The sequence below is a fragment of the Rhinopithecus roxellana genome, chromosome 4 (genome assembly GCF_007565055.1).
Source record: "Rhinopithecus roxellana isolate Shanxi Qingling chromosome 4, ASM756505v1, whole genome shotgun sequence".
Classification (NCBI taxonomy): domain Eukaryota; kingdom Metazoa; phylum Chordata; class Mammalia; order Primates; family Cercopithecidae; genus Rhinopithecus; species Rhinopithecus roxellana.
Window position 1 is genome coordinate 151611549 of NC_044552.1, and position 12868 is coordinate 151624416.

Sequence of the window (12868 nt, forward strand, 5' to 3'; positions counted from 1 at the left end):
ACATAGTTGCTGCCAAAATACCATAAGCTCTTTTCTAAAAGCCACTGGTTTTACCCAAAATGGTAGTGTTCTACCAATCTGATTTCCCTGAGTTTTGAAAGTCTATAAGCTAAGGACAGAACCGTTGAAAAGCTGCTTCTAATTTAATTCTCCCTAAATTAAGAAACCTCCACATCTGTTAAAATCAGGATCTACTTTAATATTAACAACTGATTGATTTTCTTTTTGTGTATGTGACAGTGTATTGAGGGTTACTCCGTGGGCTGGGCAGGTCTTAGTGAGTGGGCGTGGCCGTGTTGTCTCAGAGTCAAACAGCAGCCGGAGCAGGGTGTTTCCGGTTCAGACAGCTACCGGAGCGAGGTGTTTCCGGTTCAGACAGCGCCGGAGCAGGGTGTTTCCGGTTCAGACAGCAGCCGGAGCGGGTGTTTCAGGTTATTTTATTACACAAGGAAACAAAAGGAACACATTCTGTTCTGGTTTTGTTTTTTTTTGTTTTTGTTTTTGTTTTTGTTTTTTTTAACTCTAACCTCACAGATAGAAGACATAGCAGAGGGGAAGGCAAAAGTTAAAACAGGAAATATTTCATTTCGGAAAAAATACTAGATTTTCCTCTCTGCATGCCCCAACTCCAAAGAAAGATGGACCCGTTTAACTTCTTCCCCACATCAGCTTCCACTGCAGGGAACTTTTGCATTAATTTGCAATCCTTCAGAGATTAAAAGTGAAGCTAGTCAAAAGTACCTTCCTACTCCACAGTAATATTTTCACAATATGAGGTAATTGATGTGTAACTTTGTGATCTTAGAAAAAAGGAGTTAAGGTGATTTTTAAAAATCAACATCTATGTATCTGAAGTACTGAGTAGTAATTCCCATGAAATTCATCTTGTAATGAATTGTCATAGTTGTATTCACCTAATTAAACATATTTACATCCAACTTCTAATCCAGATTTTTATCACGTAAACCACTCTTCCTGCGGATTCGTCTTCATAGGAATTCTTTACTTTATATAAGGATGTCCCATAGTTGTCTTTACGAGGCAGTTCTCCTCCATGTAAGCAGATATTTTAAATCCTACTTTACAGACCTTTCAGTGATCACCCACCATCGATGGCCTTTGTCCACTCGGCTTATTTTCATTCTTCCACACAACGCAGTAAAGCAATTCCTCCTTGTCACCGAGCACCTCTGCGTGCCAAGCGTGGCCACCAGGAGAGCAGGTGACACGGTGAGTTCCCTGTGGCGCAGTGATGTCACAGGGTGTTCTGCCATCACTGTCTGCCAGTCACTGCAGGCCAGTCGAGAAAGCCCAGGGCACGTGGGTGTGTCATTACTGTCTGCTGGTCACTGCAGGCCAATCCAGAAAGCCCAGGGCACATGCGTGTGTGTCAAGAGAGTAAATCCCTGCAACATTTCAGCACCTTGGTAAAACCATCAAAATGTTAAACGTATGCACCCTTTTGCCCAGAAATGTTACTGCCAGAAATCTCTCCAACAGAAATAGCCATACCCGCATAAAAGGGATACAAATAAACAGTGTTTACCAAATATCTTCCTGTTTAACAAAGACCTGAAGATGAAGTAAGCCTCGATCAATAAGGAAGTCATTGAATCAATTACGAAACGTCCACACCACAGCCTGGGGCTGGAGGAGAGTGTCTCAGCCATGGTTCTGCACCGTCTGCATTTTGGGCTGGTTAATTCTTGTTTTGGGAGCTGCTCCGTGCATTGGGGCTGTTTAGCAGCATCCCCACCCCATCCCCGTGATGATCAAACATCTCCTGACCTTGGCAAAGTTCCCCTGTTGAGAATCTCCACGTTGCTGGTACTGACATGGAAGGGCCAGAGTCTGGACTGAATTGCAGCCCGCGTGGCTGGAGAGTGTAGACTCGCCCTGCAGTGGAGCCAGTGCCACCCACACCACGGTGCATCTGTGCCAGGGCACATGGCGGCACTGTTGGACCCGGCCCCCGACGCCACCTGGCAGGGCCCTGTGCTGGTGTCTATGGAAAGGACTGTGTCCAGTGCATTGGATGAAAACTAGCTAGCAGATCACTGCACACATTTTACAGCACTGTCCCCAGTCGAGGGTCTGAGAGTCTGGGGAACCGTCACCCAGACAGAGGCAGCTTCCTTAGAGGGGTACTCGCCAACAGTGCCATAGACAAAGCTGAAGGCCCCAGCAGAGCAGCCCCAAGTCACTGAGATGCCAGTTGGGGGCGATAATGAGATGGGAGGCCTGGGATAGAGAGTGGTCAGGACCAGAGAGGAGGACGCCTGGTCAGGGTAGAGGGCCCGTGCTGCAGCACACACAGGGGCACTGTGTGTGTGTGTGTGTGTGTGTGCACGCTCACAGGTGTGTGTGGGGTTCATGGTTTGGAGGAACCTGCCAACCAAACTTTTGCCACATTGTTGTTACTAGGACCCCTCAGCAAAGTCCCAGATGGGACCTGAGATTCCAACCAAGAATCATCAGGACTCCTCCTTTTCGTCAGTGGTGACAGTCGTAGTTAGCCAGGGTCACAGCCACGTTTCCAAGAGGTGTGCAGCTCCTAAAGCTGTCTGCCCCTTGACCCTTCACTCACTGGTCCTGGTGCACACCCCCGATTACACAGTGACTCAGCTCAGGAAACGCAGCAAGGGCTCAGCGCTTGCCCTTAGTGCCCAGAGTCCCTGTGCACACAGGGCCTATTGTGGACAAGACCTCACCCTCTGAGAGTGGGGTCCCCAATGGTGGGAGATGCAGCCTTGGACAGAGGGACAGCCTGGGCTGGGAGAGGCAGGAAGGGCCTGTGTCCCACCCTGTGTCCTCAAGTTGCCGATTCACTGCAGTTTTCCCAAATCTGGGTGTGGTCTGGCCTTTTGTTTGCAGACCCCTGTTCATCACTGTATGTCTGGGGAGGTGGGGGAGGCGGTGTTTCTTAACTCTGAGGGTGTGTTTGGAGACAGACGCAAGTTGAAAAGCGTGTCCCTCAGCTAAGCCAATGCATGGCAGCGCCCTGGTTTGTCCAAATGCCATGTCAAAGGTCATGTTTCTGATCTGAGTCTTCCAGGTTGTGAATTAAATTGAGTCCCTTTCATTTAAGTCTCCGTCAGCACTAAAAGCAATGCAGAAGTAACCCTTCCTAGACAGGAGGGATAGGGGGCTCACTGTCAGGGGCTTGCTGCCCGGCTCAGTGGATCTCAACCCACTTCAGAACATGCCTGCCTTAGAATCGGGTTTGCAATGCTGTGAACTACCACAAAATGCACAGAAACATCTTTGCATGCCATTTCTACTCGTCTCTCAACCTTGAAGGCTGCCCACGTCTAGAGCCCCTGGTCTCATTTCATCAGCCTTTTCAGTGTCTGGTCCAGAGCTGTTCTTTTCTGTGACCCTGGGTTGCACCTTTATTGTGTCTGTGGCTCTCCTCCCCATGTTCTCTATGCTGCTGGGTGTAAGCACTGCCTCCTCCACATAGCTCTGGGAGGCAGGCCCTGTGGGCGGTGGGAGAGGGTGGGTGGACAGCTCCAGTGTTCCCCTGCCTGGGCGGATTTCTAATGAACCAGGAGAACAGGTCGTTCTCCAAGCCTCAGGTCTCCCCCGGCACGGTGCTGTTAATGAGGATGAAAAGATGCCTCGGCACTGCACTAAGACAGTGCATCATCTGACTAGAATTCTCACGACAGTACTTCAAAGCAGGTCAAACAAGAAACTTACGAAATTCACTTATGAAAACATTTGTATCCACAGGAATTGCTTCTAGCTGCCGAGAATAGAACCCTTAAATAATTTTAAATTTTTTATTCAATTAATTTAGTTTTCCAAATCGCAGTTTCATTTTCTCTTATTAACGCACCACGTGGTCGTTGATGAGTTGTAGACGTTGGCAGCTGAACTACTACTGTCAGGAGCCCAGATCTTCCTGTGCCTTCTGTTTCCCATCCTCGGTTCTCTGCCGTTTCATCCTTATCCTTGGTGCCTTCTGATGACAGTGTAGCTGCAACAGCTCCCGGCATCACATCCTCACTGCAGGAGAAAAAAAAAAAAAAGGAACTGGATGGGGCCAACTGCCTCTGTCCCCGTTATCATGAAAGTAAGGCTTTTCTGGAAGCCCCTGGGAGTTCTCTGTACTTCTTGCTGGCTGGAACCCTGTCCATGGCCCTCATGACATGTGGCACTGTAAGGAAGGCAGGAGAACAAGCATCTTTGGTTGGAGGAAGGAAACGAGGGCTAGAGTGGTGGCTTTACTGGCCAGGCAGCTGGGCCGGCCACAGATATTCACTGAGTGTTGAGATCCAGGAAGGCAGAGGTTGTGTCTGGCTCATCTTTGTGTCTAGCTCCCAGACCACGCAGAGCCCCTGGTGAATACACATGAACTCAAGTGAATTGAAGGAATTGCAGTTGTTGTTTAAGGTGCTCTGAAAAGCTCCTCGCCCCAAAGTGTGTGGAGTTTGGTCGAGCCTGACCCTTGGTGCTCCTGCTTCATCTCTATCCATTTTCCCTGTCAAGTAGTAAAGCAGAAAAGCACAGGTTTGCGGGCACGTCAGGCCTTGGACCCCTGCAGTGCCCACTCGGATGCAGGGGCCCTGCCTGTGGATGTGGACATCATGCTGGTTCTGTGTGCTCACCTAGAATTCTTGTTCACAAAGTGTTTTTCTCCTAGTGACTTGCACAATCCTGCATTCGCTTAGCACTTCACACCTGCCAAGCACGCACCCCTGTCATCTCCTCCGATCTTCATGACAAGACTGTAAAATTGTGTTCATTTTCTGTTTGAGCAAGGCTCTGTTCCAAGGTACAAGGGCTTGCCCCAGGACTCTGTGTGTGCAGGAGTCGGCTCTAGTCAGCACCCGCCCAGCCAGAGACAGAGAGCAGTGCAGCTCTCACAGAGGCCTGGGTCCTCCCTTCCCAAATGTGGAAGCACACACCCGTTCCTTCTCCATGGGCTTCTGAGAAGACCACGTATGAGCTTCTCTTATTTAGTGAGGACATGATTTGCCCTTAATCTTAAAAGGGGGGAAAAAAGGCCCTGTTCTCATTCTTCATTAGCATGACATTCGGGGTCTTCAAGATTAAAAATGGGCCTTTCTTAATTCTATCCGATCCCATAAGAAGTCAGGCCTGATTTTTCCTTTCCCCTGGGTGTTTGAGGGCCATCCTGCTGCTAGAAGCTATGGATTCTCTGGTGTTGGCATGGCAGCAGGATGTGGGAGAGCAGGACCTGGGTGGCCATGGCTGCAGCTTTGTGAGCTTCTGGTCTGCGGCCCGCAGTGGCATGGGGGTTGTCTGGATTCTGAGTTCTAGACCTGACTAGGCTGTGCCCAGCTGCACAGCCATGGGCCCTGGCCCTCCTTTTCTCTGGGAAATGAAGGTGGTGTTGATGGTCCCTGCAGTTCCTTCCAGCTCCGACAGCATGCGGCTGCGCGTGTCCTCTCCCCACACACATAGATGTCCCAGGTGGTCTCTTACCTGGTGTGGCACAAACATGTTCTGTAAAAGTGACCCCATCAGAACCCGCTTCTGCTCCCCTCAGTCTTCAGGCTGTGAAGCTTGGGGCATCTTGTTACATCTGGTTTTCGAGAATCTCTGCTTTTGAGGCAGTTGGAAAAGTGTTGGGACTCTTTATTGAAGGTCAAGGCTGCACGGCCACCTTTGTTTAGCACAGTCCCTTTTGGGAGGCAACTAATTGAAAATGATCCCCCAAATTGACTTTATGGTGAGGGCATCCTGTAGCATGGCTGTAAAGCACTCTGGGTTTTTAGGGAAGATGAAGTAGGATGTGATGTCTCTCTCCCTCTCCCCTCCTTACTCTCCCTCATTTTCCCGTGTCTCCAGTCCCACCCAAACACACAGATTTCACTTATTGAAACTGGAGAAGTTCATGAAACCTTCCCATTTTACTAATTTGGGGGGGGATTCCCTCCTCCAGCAGCTAATCCTGTGGAGCCAGCCTGAGAGGGTCACACTCTATTTCCTCATCATCGCCTGAAGCCGCCTGTGATGGCAGCCAGAATAAGCAAGGCCTCGAGGCATTAACTGAGTGGTTCCCTGTCATTGCTCCTGGCTCTGGTTTCTAAGACAAAAACAAACTATTTAGAAAATTATTTCTTTCCTCCAGTTCCAGGGCAGGCATGGATACTGCCACCTGTCCCAGACACAGTGTTATTCAGAGAATTTCCTGGGATAGTCCTCCCCCAGCAAGGGCAGTTGCATTTGAAAGGAAACGGTGGCATCTCTGCAAAATCGCTGAGGGCCCAGATCCCAAGATTCATCTGTTTATCTCATTGGAGCACATTTGGCTCTTGGACTCCAATAGCTGAGGCAGAGTTTCCTGCTGAAAACTGGTGACAACCCGAGTAAAATGAGAAAGAACCAAGACTTCCAGTGTACCTGTGTGTGCCTGCACCAAAACAAAGAGATGCACATGCATTCTACCATCTCATCAGAGAACTCAACAGAGCCCTCCACGCTGCAGCACATACTTTAAGATCTGTCAGAGAGATATACGTACTGTCTACGATCTCATCAGAGAACTTAGTAGAGGCCTCCACTCTGCAGCACATACTTTAAGATCTATCGGAGAGGTATACGTACTGTCTACCATCTCATTAGAGAACTCAGCAGAGGCCTCCATTCTGCAGCAAATACTTTAAGATCTATCGGAGAGGTATACGTACAGTCTACCATCTCATTAGAGAACCCAGCAGAGGCCTCCACTCTGCAGCAAATACTTTAAGATCTACTAATTCAATTTCAAAGGGGACCTTGGCTTGATTCCAGAACAATGTCAGACATCAGTATCCTTTGTAAAAGCCACGAATTAGAGCTGAGCCTTCATGGCTTATTTATTTCTAATCTTTGCAACAACAAAGACCACTTTGAGCTTTGCTCAGTCTTAATTAAAAATTGAAAAGGTTTTTCAGGAAAATTCCCTATAGCTATGCTTGTATTTCTGATAAGAGTACTTGACTTGGCCTTTTAAACTTGAAAAATGAACTCCTTTTAATGCACAACTCAATTATTTTTTACTTTAATAGGGAATGAGGGTATAATTATTCTCTTTTCCTGCAGAGAATTTCCCAGAATTTTACTATGGCTTAATTTCAGAATTTTGTAAAAATCCCAACTTACTTGTTTTCATTTAATTTTGTGTAGAATTTTTATTCTGTAGAAAAACTGGGTGAAAAGCATCAAGCTTTAGAAAAACACTAGAAGAAAGATACTTATACAAAATTGGCCAGGCACTGTGGCTCATACCTGTAATCCCAGCACTTTGGGAGGCCGAGGTGTGTGGATCAGCTAAGGTCAGGAGTTCAAGACCAGCCTGGCCAACATGGTGAAATCCCATCTCTACTAAAAATACAAAAATTGCCCAGGCGTGGTGGTGTGTGCCTGTAATCCCAGCACTTTGGGAGGCCCAGACAGGTGGATCACCTGAGGTCAGGAGTTTAAGACCAGTCTGGCCAAAACAGCAAAACCTCATCTCTACTAAAAGTATAAAAATTAGCTGGGTGCCTGTAGTCCCAGCTACTCAGGAGGCTGAGGCAGGAGAATTGCTCGAACCTAGGAGGCGGAGATTGCAGTGAGCCGAGATTGTGTCACTGCACTCCAGCCTGGGTGACAGAGCAAGACTCTGTCTCAAAAAAAAAAAAAAAAAACAAAAAACTGTGTATATATACACACACACACACATAAAATCACAATCTTAAGGAATATAAGATGCTTGCTTGTCAGGTCCAAAACATCTAGCGAGAGTTGAGGATTTTTCCTAAAGCCCTCCCTGTCTTATGAAGGGGCTATTTAAAGCATGCCACTTGTTGCTTTCCATGAATGTTTTTGTGCTTTCGAATCAGCCGGTACCTGTACAGTTCTTCGTGATATTTCACGTCCTTACTATCTTCGAGGAGGTCTAGGCCATGTTTACCTCTCAAGTTAAAGTCAGCGCAGAGGCACACGTTTGGCAGCCCCCGTTGTTGGCGATGGGCGAGCGGTTTCCCAACTTCCGGGTGAAGGGGTGTGTTTGTCCCACTTTTCATAAGTCGACCTGAAAAATCTCTACAGAACTAAAGTACATGCATCTCACCCAAGTAATTCCACCTCCAATAATATATCCTTCAAATACATTCACACAAGTGCACAGAGAGAGAGGAGAAGCTGAAACCCACATCACCCAGGAACAGTTCACTGAATTACCGTCGTCTACACAAGGGATACTATATGAGTATTGAAAAGTGAGGTTGGCCGGGCGCGGTGGCTCAAGCCTGTAATCCCAGCACTTTGGGAGGCCGAGATGGGCGGATCACGAGGTCAGGAGATCAAGACCATCCTGGCTAACACAGTGAAACCCTGTCTCTACTAAAAAATACAAAAAACTAGCCGGGCGAGGTGGCGGGCGTCTGTGGTCCCAGCTACTCAGGAGGCTGAGGCAGGAGAATGGCGTAAACCCAGGAGGCGGAGCTTACAGTGAGCTGAGATCCGGCCACTGCACTCCAGCCTGGGCGACAGAGAGAGACTCCGTCTCAGAAAAAAAGAAAAGAAAAGTGAGATCAGTCTGCATGCACTATCATGGAAGGATGTGTAAGTTATAAAAAGAAAGTGTTAAGTAAAAGCGCATTGCAGCACAGAACGTTCAGAATGATCCTGTTTGTGTTTTTAGAAGCACGGGAGGTAAGCAAAGACAACTTCTGCAAACACAGGCAAGCAGCTCTTACAGCGGGCGCTTCTCCCTGGAGGGACAGGCAGAAGGGGAGCTTTTCCTTTCGCCTCGTTTATGCCAGTAGTTGGACTTTTTCTGCCAATATGTATTATTTTTATGATTGAAACCCCAGTTTTTAAAAAGTTGTTTTTGGGAGAAACGTTCAATGCCAGAGACTTCTCTGTGATGTGCTAGCACGTGCCCCGCCGTGGGCCACCCCCTGGCAGTTAGCTGCCACCTCGCTGTGGCTGGAGCCACCACCTGTCACCAGCATCACCTGCTGCCCCTTTCTCATGGCTCTTGGGCAGACGCTGGGTGCTTTCTTCAGGAGCAAGCGTGAGTGGATGATAAGCAGTCTGGCCCATGCCTTCCCTCGCTCGTGGACTAGGCTCTGGGGTCCCTTGAAGCCAAAATGTGGCCCTCGTGCTCATGAAATCTCTGATAGCAAACAGCAAGGCCAGCTGCAGCCGAGTCATACACAAATGCCTGTAGCCAGGGCAGAGAAACAGATGAGGCACAAAATGGATCTCAGCAGAGGGGAGAGGGCCTGATGGAAGGGGAAGAAAGATCAACAGCGAAAGAGGAGAAGGGAGCGTGCGGGAGAGGCCGGAGTCTGGGGCAGGGCTCAGAAGCAAAGCAAGGCCAGAGCCAGGTGCTCAGACCCACCCCACCCGCCCCTTCCTGGCCGTGTGGCCCTGAGCAGATGGCTCCACCTCTCTGTGCTTGCTTACTTATTCTACGAACTGAGGGTAATACCAGCACCACAGTCATGAAGTAGTAGGAGGATTTGAGGAGGCAGAACAGTGCCTGATGCGTGGGAAGCACTGTAATGGGACTAACAAGTAAACATGTAAATAAGCAAAGAGCACCGGTGTGCAGAGGCCTGTGGCTGGGAAGGGTGTCCAACCCCCCGGTCTCATTGCTTCCTGCTCATCTGACTCTTTTCTTTCTCTGCCACTCGGCGTTTGGACAGAACAGAGAAACATTATCTGATGCACAGTGACCGAGGAACCGCAATTCTGAGAGTTCTGGAGAAAACCATCATTTTGTGAGATGCATTTTAATAGATGTTGTTAAACCCTCTGCTGCACAGGTTGCAGAATGGAAGGGTACATGAAAAGCCTGCAGTACCAGCCAGAAAAGCATTGAGGCCAATCACTAGAGTCCCGAAGCTCACCCGGGAAATCCACGCTGGCAAGACCACGGAGTCCTGCCCGCCTTGCCCGGGGTCTGATCCCTCAGAGGGTAACATCTTCACACAGGTGTTGCCAGGAACCTTGCTGGTGGCTGACACTCCTCTTTCCAGACCAAGCTTTTATGATGGAAATCTGTGTAGTCTCTGCCTTGTCATTCCCGAGCACCCAAATAACATCTGGACACTTATTATAACATAAGCATGTGAGCATATGTGCAAGTGACGTGCCGCCTCAGGTGGCAGGCACCGTGACCCCACCTCTGCCACTCCCTCCGAGGTGACGCACGGTAACCGCCCCCGCCTCGCCGAGCTGCCGCAGTCACCGCCTGTGGGGCCGCAGGCGTGAGGGTTTGCTGTGCACCCCTCCCCTGCTTGGCCTCCCCTGGAAATGTGAATTGGAGTCAGAAAGGAGAAGTGGAGACGTTGGATGTATTTATTCATCCAGACATACACGAGAGCCAACAATTCAGACTCTATTCTTGCAGCAATCGAAGCGCTTCGTCTTGGAGTCACTGCTTCCTTTCCTTTCCTTTTTTGAACAGGGTCTTGCTCTGTTGCCTAGACTAAGCACAGTGGTGCAGTCATGGCTCACTCTAGTCCCTGTTGCCTGGACTCAGGCAGTCCTCCCACGCCAGCCTCCCGGGTAGCTGGGACTACAGCCATGCACCACCATGCCTGGCTCGTTTATTATTGTTTCGTAGAGAAGGAGCCCCGCTATGTTGCTCAGGCAGGTCTCGAACTCCTAGACTCTCCTCCCGCACTGGCCTCCCAACATGAGATTACAGATGTGAGCCATTGTGCCTGGCCAGAGTCACTATTTTCTTTCAAACATTATTATGTTGCTGGGAGAGGATTTGCTACAGTAAATTGGGTGAATGTGACAAAGTATTGAAGTGTTTGTACTTTTTCTCCCCTTGTTCTGGAGGAAGCAAATAATTTTCTAAATAACCTATTTTTTAAATTAAAAACCTTCAAATTTAACATTACTAAAATCATAATTCTTTAATCTAAAATATTGTTTTAGTATTTGATTTAAATTACAGGAGACAGAAAGATGGACCTACCTCCTCCCTAGGTGTAGAGATGGGTGTTTGTTAAAAGATACCAACCCCCCGGAGTTCACACAAGATGGAGAATGGCTCACCTCGGGCCGAGATCGCCCTTCAAACTGTGTCTAAGTGAGTTGCCATCAAGCTTTCGAGGAGCTGTGGACCCTCCCACAGGTGTATTTACAACCTAAGATGCCCAGGCTCGGCATGAAGAAGCTACAGTCAGAATTAATTGCCCAGCCTTTATCCAGGGAGGGCGCTGGATTTAGTCACTATCCGGCTGGAGCCGGATAGTCTGAAAACCCCGTGGGGCAGGGTCACCTTCCCCTGCACAGGCAGCTGGTTTTGTGACTGGAACTTTCCTCCCGCTTCTGACTGCTGCGAGCCTTATTCTCATTCCTCCAAAAGAGCCTGGAATTGAGTTCTCCCTTGGACCATCTGGGGAATTGGTGGCTGTTAGAGGGCCTTGTGCTAGCCCTGGGCCCTCGCATGGATATGCAAGGCAATCGCACACCTCCAGCCTCCCCTGTGTTGAGCCTCTCTGATAAAAGCTCTCAATGTCAGAGCTGTCCAGCCCTGGACTGTGCTGCACAGGACCTCAGGGCCCAATCTGGGGGCTGGGAGGAGGGGCGAATGCACCTTCATCGCCTCCCACCTGCCCTCTCTTGGTGTCTCCCCTAGTGTGAGTCCCCTTGAGCTGTAGACTCTCCCTCTCTATGGCCTCTCCCAGGGAGGGACGGGACCCCTCTCTGCCTCCCGACCTCCTCGCCCCTGCCTCTTCCTTAATGAGTCCCCATCAGCGGGAAGCCTCTGGATTCCCAGACGAGTCCGTCCAGTCCAGATGACAGAGGGATCAGTGGGCAAAGCAATAAGCTAGAAATTAGGAAATCAAAGGAAAAATGTGCCCTCTGTGTGCGCATAGTGTAGCGAGAAACACGGATAAAAACACAGCTCTAATGCCCGGCGGACCACAGTGAACACTGAGCTGTTCATTGGCTGCCCCTCTGTGTGAGTTTCTTGGGGCAGCCGTGACAAAGAACCACAAACTGGGGCAACTTGAGCAACAGAAATGTGTCCTCCCACAGCTCTGGAGGCCAGAGGTCCGAGCTCAAGGCTGCAGGGCTGTGCTCCCACTGAAAGGAATGTGTCCCCGGCTGCTCCCAGACCCCGGGCCTTGCTGGCCGGCCTTGGCCGCTCCCAGACCCCGGGCCTTGCTGACCAGCCTTGGCCGCACCCAGACCCCGGGCCTTGCTGACCAGCCTTGACACCCTTGGCTGTGAATGCCACACCCTCACCTTCACCTCTGTCTCCATGTGGCCTTCTCCGCCGTGTGGGTCTGTGTCCAAATTTCCCCTTGTTCTAGGGACAGCAGTCACAGGAGATGAGTGCCTGCCCTGCTAATGCTGGGCTCATCATACCTGCAGTGACCCTTTTGCACCTGCGGTCACATGGTGAGACATTGGGGATTAGGGCTTCAGCATAGGAATTTGGGGAAGTTTACCCCTCCCAGAGTTTCTGCACAGATATTTACAGCTGGAAGAGATGGCATAATGTGTTTATACATGTCCAGACTACCAGAACTAGATTCATCTCGCTCCTCTCTTATGCTCTGCAGGTGAGAAAATGGCCCTCTGCCCCCTTGTGAGTTGCTAAAGGCTCCTTGGCATCTGAGTCTAAGACTAGCATTTCTCCCACCTCCACATCCCCTGAAGATAAAATGTCTTCATTCAAAAGAGTTCTAGACTGAAGCCCCCAGCCTTCGTGTGTGATCTGTTCAGTGAACGTGTGCTGAATGCCCGTAGCAGGTGCTGGCTTAGGAAGGTGGATGGCACTGCCACTGACCCCCAGAGGCCACTGGTTTAGGGCCACTGATCTATTTGAGTGGGGGCAACAGAGCCACTCGGTGAGGATGCCTGGGTTGGGTCTCAGAAGACATGCCGGATG

General features: G+C 49.6%; 1 protein-coding gene across 3 annotated transcripts in view; it reads left to right on the forward strand.

The window, feature by feature from the left end:
* The window catches only part of RPS6KA2 (ribosomal protein S6 kinase A2), a 356259-nt gene that overhangs the window by 279073 nt on the left and 64318 nt on the right, over nt 1-12868 (forward strand). The gene's annotated exons all lie outside the window — the stretch shown is intronic.